The sequence below is a fragment of the Pelophylax lessonae genome (assembly GCF_965119305.1).
Source record: "Pelophylax lessonae genome assembly, chromosome: 2".
Classification (NCBI taxonomy): Eukaryota; Metazoa; Chordata; class Amphibia; order Anura; family Ranidae; genus Pelophylax; species Pelophylax lessonae.
The window spans coordinates 93,497,318-93,521,367 of record NC_138769.1 but is presented as its reverse complement, the minus strand read 5'-3'; positions in this window follow the sequence as shown (position 1 = coordinate 93,521,367).

The following is a 24,050-nucleotide window of genomic DNA, read 5'->3' as shown; positions in this document are numbered from 1 at the left end:
TCCACTTATTTCTTCAGCCTTGGGCTGCAGGCCCGCACCTACGCCTCTGGACCCGGCCTGAAGACAAATAGTGGTGGCTCGTTTCCTCACGCCAGCTGTGGTCTGCACGCCGCGGGCCCGCACCTGTGCCTCTGGAGCCAGCCTGAAGACAAATAGTGGTGGCTTGCTTCCTCACGGCAGCTGTGGTCTGCACGCCGCGGGCCCGCACCTGTGCCTCTGGACCCGGCCTAAAGACAAATAGTGGTGGCTCGCTTCCTCACGCCAGCTGTGGTCTGCACGCTGCGGGCCCGAACCTGTGCCTCTGGACCCGGCCTGAAGACAAATAGTGGTGGCTTGCTTTCTCACACCAGCTGTGGTCTGCACGCCGCGGGATTGCACCTGCGCCTCTGGACTCGGCCAGAAGACTCGGAAGACAAACAGCGCCATTGCGCTTGCTTGACACGCCAGCAGCATGCCAGCACGGCACCCTCGACCAATGTACGTAGATAGATAGATAGATAGATAGATAGATAGATAGATAGATAGATAGATAGATAGATAGATAGATAGATAGATAGATATTTTATGCTTTTATTATGCTTTCAGGAGCAAGCAGAGTAATAATAAATGACTTGGCTCCAGACAATTAAATGATGATTCCGGTGCATGCACAGGGCTGTCACCCATCAGGATGAAATAATTAACTGGTACCTGTATTTGGTGAGAGTTTTACCCGCCTTCAGATTCTTTATTATCGTCTCAGTAAAGATTTGTATACCATCCTCTGACCCCTAGTGGGTAAAGCTGCCTCTGACCCGGGTTGATTCTTGGGTCAGAGATTAAGGTGAGAGGCTTGGAGTTCTTGGTGGTGGTGAAGTGAAGCACACATCACGAGATGCAGTGACGATCACAGATGTGAAGACATTTCTTGGTTCACGAGTCACTTTATGCTTTACATCACTTTGTATGATTGGACACTGGGAGCACATATATTTATTTATACATTGATTTTTGAGTGGACACTGGGAGCAATTATTTATTATTACTATATTCAATTAATTTCAAACTTGTCTGGTGCAGCATTATTTATTTTGGTAAATAATTACAGTGGAGTGAAGGAGTTGGTAGCCACTGGAGAAGCAGCTCAGAGCCATGTCACCAGAGGGGTAAGTGTATACAGTATGTGCGTGTGTGTATACAGTGTGCATGGGGCCTACAAAACAGCTTCTTTGGTCAACTGAAAAGGATAACCTGCAAAAATCTAGGATTATCTGTAAAAGATTTACTTTGGCTAATGGTCGTTGTTATATGATGTAATTGATTTGCCGTTTTCAAGGATATCTTCTAAAGTGATGAAAGCATAGGTAGGTCCTTGTGAGGCAAACACGACTTGGGCAACAATATTTTTGTCTGTACTAAGTTGAATTTTGTACTCAACCTACGAAATCAAAGCTGAATTAAAAATTAAAAATGTCATACAATGAGAATGTAGGAAGTATTGAAAGTAGAGATGTAAGGCTCTCCAATTTATTAAGTCACTTGTTTACTGTATAATGCTTTCTCCATTTTTATGAATATACTGGACCATAGGTGAGCTCAAACTTCTGATGAATAAACTTAATAAATTAAAAAATTAGACTTTTACCATATGTAACAACTGACCAGTGCTGTATCTTGGCCTAGGCCAACAAGGCCCAGGCCTAGGGCGGCATTTTGCAGGGGGGCAGCAGAAAAGCTGCTCCCCGCATGAAAAAAAAACAGCCTCCTCCTGGCTCCCGCACGGAAAGGATCCCCGCCAGCTAGCACTACACTTTTAGTTTAGTGCCAGTTTTATGTGCCGAATTGGGCCAGAGTGCGGGGTCCAGGAGGCAAATCAGTCTGGTACCCCCATAAGGCGGTCACACTGCTACCTGCTAGTATGATAATACCGGCTGGTGAGGACATTCAGACAGACTGCAGGCCGCCAGCCACACTTAATACAACTGGCCCGACGACCGCCAATGCCAATAGTTGTGGCACTGCAGCCTAATGCTCCACCTACCCTCCGCCCCCAGGTTTGGCAGGCATCATGTCAATAATAACATTTCATTTCTTTAAACATTCTTGTCCTTGAGTGAGCATATTGAATTGCATCATATACAATTAGGACTTTTAATTGTATATGATGGCAGTAATATTATGGACCTGCTCACCTCAATATGTCACTGGGTTAGTAAGATTACTCCAATCTAATAAGATATTTGACTTGTGTTTGCTGCCACTGATTATTTCACTTATTTATATAATGACTATGGACTTCCTAGTTATTATACAAATAAGTGAAATAATCCTATGATTACAATCAGTGGCAGCAAACACAAGTCCAAATATCTTAAAAGAAAGAAGTAATCTTACTAATCCAGTGGCATGAGGCTGTACTAATGGGCACTGATAAGGCTGCACTGATGGCCACTGATGAGGTGGCACTGATAAGCTGCACTGATAAGGCAGGAATGATATGCTGCACTGATGGGTGCTAATAGGCTGCACTGATGGGCAATGATATGCTGTACTTATGGGCACTGATATGCTGCACTGATGGGAATTAATAGGCTGCACTGATGGGCACTAATATGCTGCTCTGATGGCCACTGATGAGGCGGCAATAGTGGGTACTGATAAACTGCAGGGATGGGCACTAATGAGGCTGCATGGATAAGGCAGCACTGATATGCTGCACTGATGGGCACTGACAAGGGCTGAACTGATGGGCCTGCACTGATGCTGCCATAATGGGCACTGATAGGTTGCACTGATGGCAACTGATAAGCAGCACTGATATGATGCACATATAGGTTGCACTAGTGGCCACTGTTGGGGCTGTACTGATGGCCACTGATGAGGCCACACTGATATGCTGCACTGATGGGCAGTAATGAGGCAGCACTGATAAGGCTGCACTGATGAGGCTGAACTTATGGGAAATGAGGCTACGCTGATGGGCACTGAAAGACTGGTTGTGGTCTGTGGTTTACAGATGACAGGGCGGGTCATAAACAGGAAGGGGTGTGGCCTTTACAGGAAGGGGTGGATCCTATTTAAATTAAGGGTGCACAAGTTTAGCCAGGCCTAGGGCAGCACAAAACCTAAATACACCACTGCAACTGACTATTCTTTTGTTTAATAAAAATAAAAAAAATGCATTTTTTAATTTCTAATACTGAGATATTACTAGGATTGCAATGGTGTTTGGGTTTACAATGGGTTGCGGTATATCAAAAAGAAAAATACCTGCCCAATTTAGGTTAAAAATTTGTGAATCAAGCCTACTTAAAAGCTTGAAAAGATCAAGGAACAGGGATATTTCAAATTAAAGGTGCAATTTTAAATTTGTAAATCTAAAATATATATAATTTCTTTGTGCTGAGATCTCTCTGTAGTAGTTCCACCCCACATAGGAGTCCCATTCCTCCTCTTTTTTTCAAAAATACAAACCAAGTAACAAGTCCAACTGATATAGAGGATATAGAACTATCACCACTCATTATGGCCGTCATCACCTTTTACCATCATCCCCTATTATCAGAATGCCCATCACCATCCTCATTGCAGCCATCAACAACATGGCTATCAGTGACAGACTAGTAAACTAAATTGGAAGAATATTAAAATAATAAGGAAAAATAATTCTGCACATATAAGGATACAATTATTATCCAGCATGTTTGTCTGTAATGTGTGCTAGTAGTTTGTACTGTAGGAGGTTTCCTGGGCCAATTTGGAAAATTACAGATATTGACATAAAGACAAAAGTACAGAACCCAACACATGAACCCAACAACAGTAATATAAAGTCAGCAAAGAAAATCTAAGACTTGCTGTTACAATACATACAGGAATACATAACATGTCATTTTCTGTATTTTTTTTTTTATTCAGCACAGAGAAGGAGAGAAAGGAAAATGCTAAACTGACAGTGGGGACATTTAGCACCAGCATTGCTCAGTGATGGCAGATATCACTCAGCAGCATCTTCTTCCCAATTCCAGCTGTGTATGACCACTAACTGATAACAAGCACTCATGACCAGATAAACAAGGCATACTGGGACCCTATGAAGCTGTAGAGCAGTGGTCTCCAAACTGCGGCCCAGGGGCCGGATGTGGCCCATTGCATGCCTTTATCAGGCCCTTGGGACACTATTCCTTCTACACAACCAATAGGGCACTATTCCTACCACTAACCCAACAATGGGACACTATTCCTTCTACACCAACAATAAGGCAATTCATGTCACTGATACCAACAATAGAGCACTATTCCTATCACTAACCCCAACAATGGGGCACTATTCTTCCCACTGACACCAATAATGGGACACTATTCTTCCCACTGGCACCAAGTGGATGTCCCTATTTTTCCCACTGACACCAATGATTGGGCAATATTCCTTCCCCTGATACCAACAATGAGGCACTATTCTTCCCAATAACAGGGCACTATTTCTTCCTCTAATACCAACAACAGCTCGATATTCCTCCCATTAACCTTCCTAGCGGTATTCCCGAGTGTGACTCGGGGTTAGATTTTCGTGCCAAAAGCGGTAACCCCGAGTCACACTTGGGGTAGTGCTAAGAAGATCGCTGGATGCTGGAGGAGGTTTTACTTACCTTTTCTCCGGGATCCAGCGATGTCTGCGGGCGGTGTGCGGCGGCGGAGCTTCCTCCCAATCGTCTGCGAGCCCCGGCTTCCGTCTCCGGCGACGTGACGTCCGCCGGGGGGGGTGGAACCGGCGGCAAATTCAAATGTAAAATGCACCAAACACACTGATACCGTTCAAAATAACATTACATTGCCCCCCAGTGCCCTTTCCTGCTGTTTTACTGTACTTTTTATGTAAATATATGTATATATATATATATATATATACACAGTATATATATATATATATACACACATATACATTATATATATATATATATACATACATACATACATATATACATATATATGTGTATATATATATATATACACACGTGTATATATATATATATATATATATATATATATATATACACGTAATTCTTGTGAATGAGCAGCCCAAACCAACTGTATACATTATATATATATATATATATATATATATATATATATATATATATATACGTATATATATATATATAATATATGTATACATACATACATATATATATATATATATATATATATATATAATAAATGTATACAGTTGGTTTGGACTGCTCATTCACAAGAATTACATGCAAAATAATGGTACCGCTTTCAGCACCTAAAATCCAAAAGAATCATACCGCCAGGGAGGTTAATACCAATGATGGGGCATTCTTTACTCTCATTGATGTCAGGGCATTTTCTACTCACACTGGAGGCAGTCCGGCCCCCTCAATGTCTGAAGGACAGTAAACTGGCCCTTTGTTCAGAAAGTTTGGAGACCCCTGATGTAGAGCTACATTTGACATCATCCATGCTTTTTCCCTTCATTGATAAATTCTGGACTGGGGTAGCCAAAATTATAACTGAAGTTACTACCTTACCTATACAGAGACATCTGTCTCTGTTTGTTTATGGGAACTGGTGGAAGAAGCTGACAGCACCCTCTCTGACATTTTGGAAATTACTTAATTTAGCACTATCGTTTTATAAAGCCACCTACATATATAGAGCCTGCCCATCTAAATTTGCCAAGGTATGGAGCTGCTTGCTGTCTGCAATCAGCACTAATCTCTGAGTGCATGACATGAAGGCCTCAATCCTTTGGTTAGATCTGGTAGAGTAACCTTTTCAACACAGAGGAACACTTAAATTAACTCCTGCTACAAATGACTACATCTACAACCCATAATACATTAGTGTAATGGTCAGTGGGAAGAATGCTCCTTACACTTGTGGTCATTGGGAAGAATTACTTCCTTTCAGCTAGCTAAAAATATCAATGGTGTCAGTGGGAACTTTTCTGAGAGGCGTATATTGCTCATTGCTCAAAGAACACCTAGCAACCTCTGGAGGAACCCTAGGCTTCAATGGAAACCTGGTTAAGAAACCCTGTGATAGACTAAAGCGCTGTCTCCTTTCCTATAAAATATCTGATGGATATATGTGGTAGGTATGTACTGCATGTAAAGTAAGATGGGGATGGCAACAGGTGGTCCACCCATGGGACTATCCTCTTCCCCTCCTATTTTTCTGTTAACATTTTGGAATATTTTGTTTATTCTTCTGACATGCAATGATACAGCTAGTCTATAAATATCATTGATGTCCATTGCATTTCACTGGGTCTGCTTATTGCTAGTGTGAGATCCTTCTATACCACATGTATGGGTGAGTTTAGGAAAATTGTCCTTCCCCGTCTCATACCTTGGAGTCTTCTATATGAATAGACTGGCACAGTGGGATTTAGTTTAGACAAGTTATGCCTGGTAAACATGGCGGACTGAACGAAAAAAAACGGAAGAACTCGCCACTGTACTGAAGGAGCCACTGTACTAACTATGCGATGTTAGTGCAGCGATCTCCCTGCTGTGCCTTTGTATTCTGACAAAGGGACAGCCCCCACCCCACCAGAACACACCCATCAGCGCTCGCAGCCATAGGCTGTATGTTCTGATCGGATGCCAATCAACTGCTAGTTTTGCAGCATGCTCGTTTGACAGAAACTGGTTGTGAAATCGGCTTTGGGGCTTTAGGCAAGAACTGCAGGCCCTGCGTTGCTTGACTTTGTCTATTTTGTACACTTTAGGCGTTTTCATTTTTTTTTTTTTTTTGTACCATTGTGACAATTAAAATGTAGTTTAAAAAATGGAAAAAAAACCATAAAAAGAACTACACGCCAGCCAACTGCTCTGAATCCAGAAGTACATACTTATTATTCTGATAAATAATCCTTTAAAGCTCCATAGACCATGAACAACATTAAATTCAACCGGATGGTTCTATAGCCGTTGTTTTACTACAGACCTGAATGAAGCCTGCAATAGTCCAGATGGTCGGTCTGATCCTTCTTGGATCATTTATTGCAGGGCTTAGGTGACCAGCCACAACAAGGTGATTGTACTCTGGTCAGTCCGTTACTAAATTAAAATGATCTTAGTCAAATAGATACTGTGTCCTAAGTTTTGGGCCTCATTCACAGCTACGTGTTTTGCAGCTCGAACCCATCAAAAATAAAAATCCCATGGCAGAGGCGTAACTAGAACCTTCAGGCCCCCAATGCAAGAAACCATAAAGGGCCCTTTCCTCTGGTCCCAGGTCCCTTCCCACTGATCCCGGGGCCCTTTACTTCCATTATAAGGCTCTTTATAATCCCTGATTCACACTGCGACACATAAAGTTGCATGGCAAGTCAAAATTTCAATGAGTACTATCTTAATCAAAATGCAGCAACAAAAAAAAGGTTCCTGTACTACTTTTCTGTGACTTTGGTGCTATTTGATTGCCATAGACTGCAATGTTAAATCAAAAATGTTGCAAGGAAGTTGCAAGAGAGTCGCAAGCAAATCAAAAGGAAGCAGTGTGAACCGAGCCTTAGTGTCCAGCAGTGCCACCTCCCCCCCCCCCCCCCACAGTGGCAGAAGCCAAGGCTGAGTCTCAAGTGCGACCTTTGCAAGCCTGGTGGTTCCATCATTGTCCTATGGTTTTTAGTTGTGCCTGTTCCCACCTAAATAGAGTGTCGTGTAAAGCTGAAGTCTGTAGCTCCGAAAAGTACATGAGCCGCTTTTGAGCTACAAGATTCAAGTTTCAAGCATTTTTGGCCCCAGTAGACCTCAATGGAAAAGCCCAGAAATAAGGTGTGTTTTTTTTCCCCTAGTAACTAGCTTTCTATTGGCTAGAAATAAGTAAAATAGGAAACGCTTGAGTAAAAAGGCTCAAAAATGCTGCTGAAAAAAGTCCTATAAAAATGACTAAAGATGATCAGCTCAAGTGTGAATGCAGTTTTAAAGTAAACCGGTTTTCAAAAAGCCTGGAGCGTATGAGTACCTGAAATACCGTATAAATAATAATGTACTGCTCTCTCCAACTGTAAGCAGCTATACCAGCCATAGCTTAAATAATAACAAACTTAAACCTTGATAGAAACACAATAAAGCCAAAGTTGCTTTTACCTGAATTAGTGGTGAAATACACTGCTTAAAAAAATTAAAGGAACACTTTGAAAACACATTAGATCTCACCTGGGGAAAAAATCATGCTGGATATCTATACTGATATGGACTGGGTAATGTGTTAGGAACAAAAGGATGCCACTTCGTTTAATGGAAATGAAAATTATCACCCTACAGAGGGCTGAATTCAAAGAAATGATTAAAGTGAAAAAATGATGGAGCAGGCTAGTCCGTTTTGCTGATTTCATTGCAGCAACTCAAAATGGTTCTCTTTTTTTTTTTTTTTGTATTTATATTTGTATTTTGTATGGCCCCCACGTGCTTGTATGCATGCCTGACAATGTTGGGGCATGCTCCTTTTGAGACGATGGATGGTGTCCTGGGGTTTTCCTCCCAGATCTGGACCAGGGCATTACTTAGCTCCTGAACAGACTGAGATGCAACCCGGTGGCATCAGATGGCCCAAAACATAGTGTCCCAGAGGTGTTCTATTGGATTTAGGTCAGGCTAGAGTGGGGGCCATTCAATGGTATCAATTCCTTCATACTCCAGGAACTGGATGCATACTCTCCCCACATGAGGCCGGGCATTGTCGTGCACCAGGAGGAACCCAGGACCCACTGCACTAGTGTAGGGTTTGACAATGGGTCCAAAGATGTCATTCCAATACCTAATGGCGATCAGGGTGCATTTGTCTAGCCTGTAGAGGTCTGTGTGTCCCTCCATGGATATGCCTCCCTAGACCATCACTGACCCATCACCAAACAGGTCATGCTGAACAATGTTACAGGCAGCATAACATTCTCCATGGCTTCTCCAGACTCTTTCACGTCTGTCACATGTGCTCAGGGTGAACCTGCTCTCATCTGTAAAAAGCACAGGGCGCCAGTGGTGGACCTGCCAATTCTGGTGTTTGATGGCAAATGCCAATCGAGCTCCATGGTGCCGGACAGTGAGCACATGCCCACTAGAGGACGTTGGGCCCTCAGGCCACCCTCATGAAGTCTGTTTCTGATTGTTTGGTCAGAGACATTCACTACAGTTTTCTGCTGGAGGTCATTTTGTAGGGCTCTGGCAGTGCTCATCCCCTTCCTCCTTGCACAAAGGAGCAGATACCGGTCCTGCTGATGAGTTAAGGACCTTCTTTGGCCCTGTCCAGCTCTCCTAGAGTAACTGCCTGTCTCCTGGAATCTCCTCCATGCTCTTGAGACTGTGCTGGGAGACATAGCAAACCTTCTGGCAATGGCTTGTATTAATGTGCCATACTGGAGGAGTTGGACTGCCTGTGCAACCTTTATAGGGTCCAGGTATCGCCTCATGCTACCAGTAGTGACACTGACCCTAGCCAAATGCAAAACTAGTGAAAAACAGCCAGAAAAGAGGAGTAGGGACAACAATTTCAGTGCTCTCAACCTGTAAAACCATTCTGTTTTGGATGTTGTCTCATTGTTGCCCATCTGGTGCCCCTGTTGTTAACTTAACAACCCCCTCTGCTACTTACCTGACCAGATCCATAGGAGTTTAATTGACTTGATGCTATAAAAATTGTTCCTTTAATTCTTTTGAGCAGTATAGATTTTCCTATTGAGGTATTTCACAAAAATGTACCACATTTTGGCCACTAGATGGAGCTGACCATCATAGGAATCAGGATGATAGAATCCTGCGCTATGGTATATGCTCTTTATAGCTGCCTGCTCTGAGAATGTCCTGTAAAGGTTTAATCGAAATGTAAATATCCCCATTTATGTGCGACGCTATTTACATAAAAGTGCTGCACACAATTGGTGATATTATCATTGGAATTATTTTATTACAGAAAATACATGGATAATTAATGTAGCCTGCACAGATGCTTGCGGCAATCATCTAATAAATGTTTTCTAGATAGACATTGGTGTTATATGCCCCTGGTGCCCAAACTGCGATATCTCATGTGTGACCCTCTGACATTAGCAGCTTGTAATGGGAATATTGATTAGAGTAATAGTATACCTCCCAACTGTCCCAGATTCCACGGGACTGTCCCCAGATTTCAAGTAAGTCCTGGGGTCCTGCAGATCCCGTAGCCCACTGTCAGAAAAAAGTTCAACAGTGGGCTCTACTCATTTTGGGGTATACTTAGTGAACAATTGTCACAATTTCACCAGTTATGATTCCTGCATGCCTGCGCTCTCTGCTTGTACCCCCAACCCCCCCACCCACTTCAATCTTCCCCTTAGTCATTGGTTGCTAGGACCACTGGCATCCTATAAAACAAGGACATGCTTTGCAGGTGCCCACATTCAAAGGAAGCTACCCTGTGCAAGCCACTTCAGGACCTCCCAGCTCTGCCACCCGACTCCGGCTCCCACTTTCTGCCGCTCAGCATCACCCACCGGTTAAGGGGACGACCACCATCTAACTTAGATTAGGATACCCAAGGCACTTGCTCACATCACCTGCTGGGTGCCCCTAGGTCACCAGCGCAGCCAAACCCGGCAGCTTTCCTTGCCGGCTGCATGTAATAGGAACACTGTAGAGTGCCTAGGAAAGCTTGTGAAATAACAGGGGGAGGAACCTAGGGGGAAGGATATTTTACAATGTTGAGGTCCCAACATTGGGCTGTGGTGGGAGGTGGGATTTGGGGAGGGGGGAGAGGAGGATTTGTTCTGTGAAGTATTTGTAGGTGCAGTTGCACTAAGGAGGGAGGGGGGGATCTGTGCATAGTAAGAGGAATAAAAGGAATTGTGTTAGAAAGTGAGCTGGGGTCCTTTGTGCTGGGGGGGGGGGGGATTAAAAAGATTTCTGCTGGGGTGGGGGGGAATTGGAGGCAGGAGCATTTGTATTTGGGGAGGTGCTGGGAGGGTAAGAGTTTTTTTTGCTCGAAGGAGGGGTTTTGGTGAAGGAAGATTTATGCTAGGGGGGGGGGGGGATTTGTGCCAGGAGAGGGAATTTATGCAGGGGGAGTAAGAGGATTTGTGTGTTAGAGGATATTTGTAGAAGCATTTGCCGTAAGTGGGAGGGGGAATTTGTGCTTAGCAAAGAGGAATGAAGGCAGGAGCATTTGTATTTGGGGGGAGTGCTGGGAGGGGAATCTGGGAGGGTAGGAGGATTTGTGCTAGAAGGAGGGATGCGGGGGAGTATTTGTGCTGTGGGGATGAATTGGGGGAGATGGGGATTTGTATTAGAAGGGGGGAAATTTGGGGAGGAAGGGTATTTGTACTGGAAAGAGGAGAGGATTTGTGCTAGAAGGAGGGATTCGGGGGAGTATTTGTGCTGTGGGGATGATTTGGGGGAGATGGGGATTTGTATTAGAAGGGGTGAATTGGGGGGGGGGGGATTTGGTGAGGAAGGGTATTTTTCCTGGAAAGAGGAGAGGATTTGTAATATGAAGGAGGGATTCGGGGGAGTATTTGTGCTGTGGGGATGATTTGGGGGGAGACGGGGATTTGTATTAGAAGGGGGGAACTGGGGGAAAATTTGGTGAGGAAGGGTATTTGTACTGGAAGGAGGAGAGGATTTGTGCTAGGAAGCAGGGCTGATACTACCATAAGGCAGCCACCTTAGGACGGCAGGATGGGGGCTATTGGTCACCTATGTAATAGCAATAAAAGTGAACGCTTAAAGATAAGCGCCAGTTCACACCACATTATTATTATACAGGACTTGTATATCGCCAACAGTTTGCGCAGCACTTTAAAAAATGAAGGTGGACAGAAGTTACAATACAATTTGGTACAAAAGGAATCAGAGGGCCCTGCTGGTTAGAGCTTACAATCTAAAACGCAGTCCAGTGCATTTTTTTCTGCATCAAAAAGGCATGGAGAGTAGGTTATATGGTTTCCAATGGCATAGTTCACACCAGTGCTTGCAGTTCTAGTGCGTTCCAGTTCCAGAAAAAATAGTATAGCATGCTGCATTTTTCCTGCACTGGAACACTGTAAATTGCATCAAAAATGCACCTAAACACACCAACAACGCACTGGAACAAACATGTCCTCATTAAGAAAAAAAGAGGGGAAAAAATGCACTGGACTAAATCAAAAACACACCAAAAACACACTGGAATGCATCAAAAATGTGCAAGCAGAAAGACATCTGGAACACATCTAGACTGTTCTTCTATGGTGTGAACTGGCCTGACGTCCCGTGTCTTTCTGCTGCTCCGTTCCTCTGTTATCAGCATGATAACTTCTGACAAATTCTCAGACACAGGAGATAAAAGCAGCTGGAAATTTGTGTCGGGGTAGGTGCATAGAGATAGATTTTTTTTATTTATTTATTTCAGGTACTTATATAGCGCTGTCAATTTACGCAGCGCTTTACATATACATTGTACATTCACCTCAGTCCCTGCCCTCAAGGAGCTTACAATCTAAGGTCCCTAACTCACATTCATACACAGTAGGGCCAATTTTTTTTTTTATACAGGATCCAATTACCCTACCAGGATGTCTTTGGAGTGTGGGAGGAAACCGGAGTAAAACCCACGCAGGCACAGGGAGAACATGCAAACTCCAGGCAGGTAGTGTCGTGGTTGGGATTTGAACCAGCGACCCTCTTGCTGCTAGGTGAAAGTGCTAACCACTGCACCACTGTGCCGCCCATTAGCAGAGAGCTGGTCTATTCACAGCACAGCTCAGCATGTTTCTTCCTCCTCTGCCTATGTGGACGGGGGTGTGTGCCTTTCCTCCAACCAGCTGTCACACAGTGTATGCCAAGACTCCACACCCAGTGCTGGAACAGGAATAAAAAAAATTCTAATACGATGTTCACTTTATAAACAGTGCAGAAAGCTGAAGACAGCAGATCTGCAAATAAAACTTATGTAGGGAGATTTGTTTCATCTCTGTGTATCATCTGAGGTGATTTATATCCACTTTAAACCCATTGCATTACACACCCCTGACCCCTGCCTTATATACTATATACTGTATACTTCTCACCGAAGTCTTCATTGTCTCCACAATTGCTGGTTGCTAAGCAGTCTCTGACAATTTTATGAAGTTTTTTTTTTTTTAGGTCATCTCAGACAAAAAAGTGTTATCTATTTTATGTGTGTACAAAACCATTTGTAGTGGAAGCTTTTTTATTTTTTGTAATGATTGTGCTGAGGTTTATATGTGTCTGTGAGATGCTTGCGGCAAAGCTATCAAAGCATATTTTATAGGAAGCCAGGGTTTTGTTTACCATTCTCTTTAGCAACCATTTGGCCACGCCCACCTTTTGGTTCAGCATGCTTACACCACCCTCAAGTGTCCTAGTCTCAGATTCTAAAGTTGGAAGCTATATAATAGCATTAATCTCAATTAGCCTCATGTAACATTCCCAGCTTTGTAATATCTTCTGCAGCATATCCCCAGCCAAAAATCTAGCATGGCCACTCTCTTTGAACCCTCATTTCCTCTATTAGGTTGGCAGGTTCTGACAGTCCTTTGAAGCATTACATACCCTACATTACCAAAAGTATTGGGACGCCTGCCTTTAAACGCACATGAACTTTAACCACTTGCTCACTGCCCACAGCAGGCTGGCTCAGCTGCACGAACCGCCGTACCTGTGCGGGGGTTTGCGAGAGCGCTCTTGGGGGTGCGCGCGCACCCCCATTTGGAAGCTGATTGCCGCCGGGCACCCAGGATCGCTCCCCGCTGAGAGAGAACGACAACTGCTGTTGTAAACACAGCTGACCGTTGTTCTCTTTGGAATGAACACAGAGCGCCTGTGATCCTTCTATATAGAATCACAGGTCTCCTTGTTGATTCCACAAGTCCCTCCCCCATACAGTTAGAAAACACTCCCCTAGGCTCAAACTTAACCCTTTGATCTCCCCTGGGTTAACCCCTTCCCTGCCAGTGTCATTATTACAGTAACAGTGCATATGTTTAGCACCGATTACCGTAGTATTGTCACTGTTCTCCCCAAAAGTGTCAGAAATGTCAGTTAGGGGTCCGATCCGTCCGTCGCAATGTCCCACTAAAAATTGCAAATCGCCGCCATTACTAGTAAAAAAAAAATTAAAATAAATAAAAACAACATAAATCTTTCCATTAGTTTGTAGATGCGATAACTTTTGCGCAAACCAATCAAAATACACTTATTGGGAATTTTCTTACCAAAAATATGTAGCAGAATGCAAATTGGCATATAAGGATGAAAACATTTTGATTTTTACTTTTTTTTTTTTGGGGGGGGGGGGGTGTCATATAGCAGAATGTGAAAAATATTGTTTTTTTTTCCTCAGAATTGTTGCTCTTTGTTTATAGCGCAAAAAAATAAAAATCGCACAGGTGGTCAAATACCACCAAAAGAAAGCTCTATTTGTGGAAAAAAAAATTACATCAATTTTATTAGGGTACAGCATTGCAGGACCGCGCAATTGTCAGTTAAAATAACGCAGTGCCGAATCACAAAAAATGGCCTGGTCATTAACCACTTAAGGACCAGAGGATTTGGCTGCTCAATGACCAGGCCCTATTTTGTGATTCGGCACTGCGTTACTTTAACGGACAATGGCGCAGTTGTGCGACTCTGTACCCAAACGAAATTGACGTCCTTTTTTTCCAACAAACAGAGCTTTCTTTTGGTGGTATTTGATCACCTGTGCGATTTTTATTTTTTGCGCTATAAACAAAAAAAGAGCAACAATTTTGAAAAAATTACAATATTTTTCACATTCTTTTATTTGAAATTCTCAAAAAAAAATGTAAAAATCAATTTTTTTTAACATTTTAAGCCAATTTATTTTCTGTTACATATTTTTGGAAAAAAAATCACAATAAGCGTATTTTGATTGGTTTGCGCAAAAGTTATTGCGTTTACTAACTACGGGAAAGATTTATGTTATTTTTATTGTTTTTTTTTTTTACTAGTAATGGCGGCGATCTGCGAGTTTTTTTGCAGGACTACGACATTGCAGCAGACAGATCGGACCCCTAACTGACATTTTAGCCTCTGTGATCACTTCAGGGAGAAGTATGGACGGCTGTGTTTATATCAGCCGTCTGTCCTTCTCTCTCAGCTGCGGGAGATCACGAATGGCCGGCGGCCATCAGAGCCGCCAGTCACACGCACTGGCTCCCCAGCTAATGAGCGGGAGCGCGCTGCCAGTGGGGCGCGCTCGCCCCCTAGAGTCTCCTGAGCGAGCGACGCAACATAACGTCACTTTGCTCAGGAGCGGCTGCCTGCCGCAGTAAAACTGTGGCGGTCGGTCGTTATGTGGTTAAGGGGGCAAAACCTTTCGGTCCAGAAGTGGTTAATGGCATCCCAGTCCAAGTCGGTAGGGTTCAGTATTGGGTTGGCCCACCCTTTGCAGCTATAACAGCTTTAACTTTTTTGGGAAGGTTGTCCACAAGGTTTAGGATACCCAAATCACTGGTCCTAATCACTTGGTGAACAAAGGATTATGGTGTGGGGTTGTTTTTCAGGGGTTGAGATTTTGCCCCTTGGATCCAGTGAAGGGAATTATTAAAGAGGTTAAACTGTAAGACAAAGGCATAATGAGCTAGCATGGTAAGCCAGACCTTTAGAGCGCATGTGCAAGTTTAGGAGATATTCAGAGTACCTACAGGAAAGCCTTATTAGAGGCTTATCTGTAGGTACAATTACAAAAAAGGACTTTACTTCATCTTTAAGGTGTCAGGAGTAACTAGACTGGCCTGCACAGAGTCCTGACATCAACCTGACAGAACACCTTTGGGATAAATTAGAGCCGAGATTGCGAGCCAGGCCTTCCCATCCAACATCAGTGCCTGACCTCACAAGTGTGCTTCTGGAAGAATGGTCAAACATTCCCATAGATACACTCCTAAACCTTGTGGACAGCCTTCCAAGAAGAGTTGAAGCTGTTCTAACAGCAAAAGGGGGGGGGGGGGACTCAATATTGAACCCTGCGGACTAAAGCCCCGTACACACGAGTCGAAATTCGGCCGACGACCGATGTGCCGATTTTCGGCTTGTTAGTATGGTGCTTCCGACAACCGACTCCGACTTTTTCGGCCGAAAAAATCCTGGTGTGCAGGCTATAAAATTTTTGTCGACCATCAAAAATTTCAGATTTTCCTCTCATTAGTACAGATTTCGATGGGGAAAAATCTTATGAGCAAGACTAGGCATGCTCAGAGATGAAAGAACATAGAAAGCAATCCAACACATGACATCACTTCTGAAGTAGAATTCTGTCGTACGGGAAAATGTGTGTGCAGTCTAGAGCACATTCCAACCAACGGACACCACTCTGGACAAAAGACGGACGACCGGTCGGTGGAAATTCGTTGCGTGCGTACGAGGCTTAAGACACCATTTAAAGGAGAAGTACAGCCGAAGCTAGTCTGTTTGTTCTGTACTCCTGTGACCTGTTTTCACTGAAGTCCGCTCCCTGCTGATATCACAGAAGTCAGTCCAGACTCTGAGTCATCACGACCACGCAGTCGGGATCCGCCAAGGTTTCCTGGACCAACACCCGGCTCAGCCTCTTAGCGAGCCGCTGAGAGCCTGAGGCGGCTGCTCCCACCCCCTCCACAGCCCAGCACTCCAGTGAGTGAGGAGGTGGCAGAACAGAGAGATGCTTACTGACAGTCAGCAGAGAGCTGCTCCCAGAGATGTGAGCCGAGCGATCAGCTGTGTTGGATTGCTCAGTTCTCAGTGCAGAGGTGCCGGGGGACAGATGCAGCATCAAGCATCAAGTTTTGAAACCCTGGATCAGCTGAGAGTCTCTCGCAGTAAGGGGCCAGCTCTGGTACACAGTGTTAACCACTTACCGCATATCAACGTAGATCTACGTCGGTAAACTTTGCGGGGTTATACCGGGATGATGCCTCTAGCTAGAGGCATCATCCCGGTACTGTGGTTTAGTGTCAATGGTCGGCTTTCCGTCCGTAAGGACTGATGCGGTTCGGGAGCCGCTCGATCGTTACCCGGGTCGACCCCCCCCCCCCCCTCCCGCCGCCTTCCGTGGCTTTGCTCGGGGCTCCCGTCCCACCGGGAGCCCCGAGCACCCAGCCGGCACGTCCGCCGGTTGGATGGAGTCCCGATCAATGCCGGAAACGGCTTAGATCGGGTCTCCGATGACGTAACACAGAGGCGGCGTCCATGACGTCACTTCCGGGTTACTGTGCTGCAAAAAGCGGCAAATTTAAAAAACGGCTGTATGCAAAAACGCCGTTTTTGGCATTTTGCATACATGGAAGTGTAATGGAGGGGTCTAGGGTCTTTTAGACCCTCGATCCCTCCATAAAGAGTACCTGTCACTACATATTGGTGTCACAAGGGATGTTTACATTGCTTGTGACAGCAATAAAAGTGATCAGAATTTTTATTTTTTTTTAAAAAATCTGTAATAAAGTTTTAAAAAAAAATAAAATAAATAGGGAAAAAAAAAATTAGCCACCGCCGTCACCGTTAGCTCGCGCACAAAAAAAAACGTATACAGAAGTCGAGCCGCGAATGAAATCGCTGTTCAAACCACACATGTGAGGTATCGCCACGATCGCCAGAGCGTGTGCAATAATTTTCAAAAAGAGCTACACTCTAACTCTAAACTGGTAACCGTTAAATAAATTTAAAGCGTCGCCGATTGAGATCTCTATTGACCGTAGTTTGTCGCTATCCCACGGGGGGGGCGCAATTTTAAACCGTAACATGTTGGGTATCTATTTACTCGGCGTGACATCATCTTTCACAATATACAAAAAACATGGGCTAACTTTACTGTTTAGAATTTTTTAAATGCAGTGAAATGTGATTTTTCAAAATTTTTCCAAAAAAATGGCATTTTAAAGACCGCTGCGCAAATACCGCGTGACAAAAAATATTGCAATGACCGGCATTTTATTCTCCAGAGTCTTTGCTAAAAAAATATATATAATGTTTGGGGGTTCTAAGTAGTTTTCTAGGAAAAAATACTGGTTTTAACTTGTGAACAAAAAGTGTCCGAAATAGGGCTGGGGCTTAAGTGGTTAAACAAACAGTCACAAGGGGGAGAGATCCCATAGGGATGGATGGATGGATTGAGCCGCATCAAATGCAGGAGGACTGAAGAGGAGAAAGACAAGGGAGCTACATCTCTCTAGAAGAATCTGTCATCATTTATTCTTTACAGCGTGATTGCCCATACCATGTAAATGGGGGGCAAATATTTTTGGTGATTGGCCAGCTGATTGGAGTGTTGTTGGAGGTCACATTGGTGAAGGAATTTATGGTGATAGAATCATCCTTTATTCACGTGACCTGGATGATATATCAAATGAAGAACCTTTTTCGCAGAACTGTGCAATATTTATTATTTCTTTGGACTTCCATTAAATATTTTTTTGAGACACTTAGTTATTCATATTAATTAATTCGTTTTTTTTTTTATTTATATAGCATTTGAGCTGCTTGGTGTTTTCCTTTTAGGTGGTGTATTCACTATTTTGATACAATTTTATTGAGGTATAAGCGGCTGCAGCTCATGATATAATTTTTTTATATGATTTTTCACATTAAAGTTTTGTGAATATATTAGCGCAAGAGATTGCACTATATTTACACAATACATTTGGATTGTATTTGAAGAATGAGGATATTATTTATTGTCAGAATGGAACCCTAGGCAAGGTAGCAGCAAATAAGCTGACGTGATCAGGAAAAGTAGTGCGAGACTTCAGCAGACTTAACTTTTTTTTTTTTTTTTTTTACTGCATGCCACCTAACCACCAGATGAAAAATCCTTTATGAAAACATCGCTGACAGCGGTAACGTGCTGCCCTCTATAGCATGTCACAATCACAACAGATGTTCCACCAAACGAGAACAAATTACATGGCCAAACAAATGTCCTGCCGGCTCCAAAAACAGCTGCATTATGCGCTGGCGATTTGAACGTAATTAGATTGCTGGGTGGCCGCCAAATGCAGCATTATGAAGAGATTGTGGCTGAATGAAGCCGCTGTGCGTTAATTATTACTGTGGAATGATCATTGTGTTTCAGCAGTTGGACCGTGCGTCCGCAGAAAAGATGTCAAAATGGCTTTGTGAGTTTACTTTATGTGTAGCTGGTTATATTAGTGGGCTTGTTTGACGTTACAGGAATATGAAGGTCTCTTTAATTGGTGTGTTGATTCTCAGCTAGGGGAAATGTTTGATGAAAACGTTTTCTGCATATGAAGATTTGGAACTGATAAACAGTATGCAGGTTTTCATTACCAATATATATTTAGTATTGACACCCTGTGGTGTGTAGGAGCATGATTGCAAGAAGGAATGGCTCCCAATCCCTTCACTTTCCAACACATACTTCTAAAAGCACTAGGACGACAGTTAGGGGTGTATTTATATTAAAAAAAAAAAAAAAAAAAATGCGGAGCTATTTATCCTGTGAAACTAGAAGTAATTTTGCCTGTCTGAATCAGGGCAAACAAAAAATTTTATTAGTCTATTTTCTCTCCAGGTTAAAAGTTTAAACGCAGAAAATATTGCATTGTGGACACAAGATGGAGCTAACGATCATAGCAAAAAAAAAATGGATTTTTGTAAAATCTTACCGTAAAATCCTTTTCTCTTAGCTCATTGACAGACGTAGTCCTCGGTGATACAGCACCTTCGGGTTATGTTGCCTCCACAGGAGCAGGACTAGACAGGAAATTAAAAAGCTCTGGCCACACCCTAGGGGCAGTCCCAGAGGGTATATCCTCTCTCTCTCTGCCTCAGCAAATCAGTTATGTGAAAAAGCAGTCTTTAGAGATTTTAACCCAACCCAACTCAAAAAACAGAGGGGCGGGGACTACGTCTGTCAATGAGCTAAGAGAAAAGGATTTTACGGTAAGATTTTACAAAAATCCATTTTTCTCTATCGCTCATTGACAGACGTAGTCCTCGGTGATACAGCACCTTCGGGACGTCCCAGAGCAGTATCACAAATGAGGGGTGGGAAAAATGGAAATCAAATCCCAATCTAGAAGGCCCAACCGGTGCCAACTAGAAGTTTACAATGCTCATCCTTAATGATGAGACTCAACAAAAAAGAGAAAATTTTTTTTTTTTTTTTCAAACAGAAAAAAACCCTCGAGGTAGACCACCGGTCTCCTCAAATAGCGGCCTGCAAAACCTTGCGGCCAAATGAGGCATCCGCCGATGCCGTCACATCAATTTTATAGAATTTTGTAAAGGTATGTACCGACAACCAGGTGGCCGCCTTACATACCTGGACCACTGACGCCTGATGGCGAAAGGCCCAGGAAGTACTGAGCGCTCGAGTGGAGTGCGCCCTAACAGGGAACGGAGGACTCTGACCCTTAATAGAATAAGCCTGTACCCCCGTCTGTCTAATCCATTTGGCAATGGTCGCAGCAGATGCAGGCAAACCCTTGCTGGGGCCATCCGTGATCACAAAAAGTGAATCCGTCTTACGGAATGATTCCGTAGCTTTCAGGTATACCCTGATTGCCCGAACCACATCTAAGGAATGCAACGCATGTTCCCGATGATGCTTGGGCTGAGGACACAAGGAAGGTAGTACAATATCTTCATTCAGATGAAAATCTGAAACCACCTTAGGAAGAAAAGATGGCTTAGGATGAAGTACTACCTTATCCCTATGAATCACTAGGTATGGGGACTGGCATGATAATGCAGCCAGTTCTGACACCCTGCGAGCAGAAGTGATAGCCACCAAGAAGGCCACCTTCTGGGATAAAGTAAGCAAGGGAATCTCCCTGATGTTTTCAAAGGGAGGTTTCTGTAGAACCGACAAAACCAAATTAAGATCCCAGGGCGGTAAGGGTGCGCGGACTGGTGGAGCCAGGTGCCGCACCCCCTGGATGAAATTCCGCACCAAGGACTTGGTAGCTAAAGGTTTCTGAAAGAAGATTGCTAATGCTGAAACTTGACCCTTGATGGTGCTCAAGGCTAGCTTCTGCTCAACCCCTTGTTGCAAAAAAGCCAATATTCGAGTCACCGAATAGGTACGTGGAGGAAATCCTAAAGATTCGCACCATGCAATATAAGTCTTCCATGTGTGATAATAGACCTTGCTGGAAGTCGCTTTCCTTGCTTTAATAAGGGTAGGAATGACTGAAGTAGACAAACCGCTTTCCTTCAGTACTTGGGTCTCAATGGCCAGGCCATTAAAACCAGCGACTGTAAAGCACGATGGTAAATTGGTCCTTGAGACCACAGACACTCCCTGAGACGAAGTTCCCACGGAACGTCTGCGACTAGCATGTCCACGTCGGCCAGGCCGGCTTGACGAGGCCAGCCTAGAATTTCTAGGACCACTGGCGCTGATTGGATCTGAACCAGGCGTCCCTAGAGGTATCTGGCCCCGACCATCCGAGAAAGTCTGGTCGTTTTCTGTTCCCACACATTTATCAGATACCTGATTGTTATCAGGAAGGGTGATCTTTTCTGGTTGAACCTCAGGGACCGAAGTCACCCGACTAGAGGCTTCTTGGCCTGTCTGGTCAACCAGATCCGATTCCTGTGAGGCATAGGGACTAATCTTAGGAAAAGGTAAAGGAAAAGATCTATTCAGGGAACGGTAACTACCGCTTCCTGTAGTACTTAAATGTTGGAAGGGAAGAATCGCACCGGTAGTAGTGGTTGATGCTCGATCTAATGTCCTGAATACCGGTGAAAACGTCCCCCCACCCTGAAACCGGGTGGGGGCGCACCTTCAGGCTGTGTACTCCTTTGCTTCGGGTTTGGCTGGGTTGGTCCTATGTTTGTCCGACCAGCCCTTCTTGAACCCTCCTGGAGGAGTCTTGCCTTTCCCGCTTGTACCAGCCGGGCGCCCTTTATGGGCGGTAAAGAAAGGTCCTCGCTTGTTGCGAGGTCCCTTAGCAGCCTGTGGCAAAAAAGTGCTCTTGCCCCCAGTGGCATCCTTAATGATTTCATCTAGGTTGGCCCCAAATAGACGATTCCCCTGAAAGGGGAGATTTGTCAAGGTCTTTTTGGAACCTAGGTCAGCTGACCAGCATTTTAACCACAGCACACGTCTGAGGATGATCGCTGACATAGATGCATGCCCTAATAGGGGAGTAGTGTCCAAGGCTGCGTCACAGATAAACTGTAGCCCTTGTATAATCTGTTCCATCAAATCAGATGTCTCCTGGGGAATATCTTTTCCCCTAAGGTCTTGGCGTACCATTCTCGCCCATTCCGTAAGTGTCTGGGAAACTAGACCAATAACAATTACTGGTCTAAATGCTGACCCTATCAGAGAGAAGATGGTGCGGGACTCTGCTTCCATCTTTCGATCCACCGGATCCTTAAAGGACGAAGTGTCCTACACTGGGATAACCGTGGCTTTATTCAGCCTGGAAATAGGTGGATCCACCACTGGTGGTACCGTCCATTTCTTAATGATGGATTCCTCAAACGGATAGCGTCTAGCAATACGCTTGGAAATAGTAAAGGTACGTTTAGAATGCTCCCATTCTCCTTTAATCTTATTACCAAAACACTTGGGTACAGGAAAAACCTTCACCGTTTTGATGGGCTTGTTAGTACCAAAAGGAATCTCTGTTTCAGTTGCCTCTGCCGGTAAAACCTCAAGTTTTAAGGTTTCCTGCACTGCCACAACTAGTGCGTCCACCAATGCTTCTTCCTGAATTATAGCGGGAGAAGAAACGTCCTCCTCACTGTCTGAGGGAGCTTTACCTGAGGTAATAGCCCTTGCAGAGGGACCTGCAACTGCAGTGACCATCTCTGAATCTGAGTCAGAGGTGTCAGATAGTATAGGGGTAGGCGGGGGTCGCTTCCTTGACCCCCGTCCCTGACAGGCCGCCTCCACCCGAGCCACCATAGACTCCAAAATTGCTGTAAATGCCTCTACACTCTGTGCACCGGCGGGTCCCGTGGCCCCCTCGAGGGAAACAGGTGGGGGAATATGTGTGGCAGGGTCCATGATAATTCCAGTCACTTCCTGGATAATATAATTCAAAAATAAAAAACTTTTTTTTCTTTTTTTTTTTCAGACCCCCCAGCGCCACAAAAGCCCCTTAGTGTTACCTGCTAGGGATCCCTATCGATCGAGAGAGAGAGAGAGATAGACCCCCAGGCTCACCACTTGATGCTCAGAGTTTAACTGCAACAGGTTACAGCGCTGTCTAGACAAACAGGAAGTCTTTTGGCTGGCTGCCCAGGAAGAAAGGAGGCGGCTCCGCCCCTCTGCACGCCTTCCGGCGCCTCCCCTAGCTCCACGAGGTGTTTGGATCACCTCAAACATGGCCGCCCCCATGCTGGAGACACGAGGCTACGCCAAAATGGCGGCTCGTGCGATCCAGCAAAAAAAATGGCGGCGGCCTGTACTGAATAGCGGTGTGCTGCAGGGCACACAACACTCTCTCTGCATGGGGATTTGGCGTGGTTGGCGGTACCTGCCCTGGCGGACCGCATGGCCGTTCCGGAGGCCTGCTTATAGCTGGAGATCTGATTTAGGAAGGCAGTCTACATGTCCGTGGCTTCTGACTGGTAGGTACCTTATTCTTATCACAGTAAGATTCCCAGAATGCCACTGATTACAATCTTTTAAACATGTATACAATTAGATTGTTAGCTCCCAAACCAAGCCTCCTGGCTTTTTGCACATAAAATCACACTCAAAGTAGGGGGATCTGTGTCATGTTATAGGATAGAGGGGGACTCTATCTTACCATACAGAGAGGGGCCCGCGTTCACCACAAGACCCGTCAGGGGAAAAGGGGGAACATACTACTCACCATACCGGAACCAGGCGGGCACCAACTCCTGACAGTACCCCTCTCCACCGGGGCGGGAGGGCTGTCGACCGATATGGACGCCGTGACTCATGGTCTTTGGCGTTTCAGCGAGACGTTTAACTCGCGGGGTCAGTCCCTTAATGGGACTTTGTCGCGGCCGACCCAGCGCGGAGCTATGGCCTGCACGCGCTCGTAGGCTGAACTGGGGTGACCACCGGATCTCAACATCCAGCCCGTCGCCCAGTTCAGCTTTCTTGCTTGAAGATCTCACAGG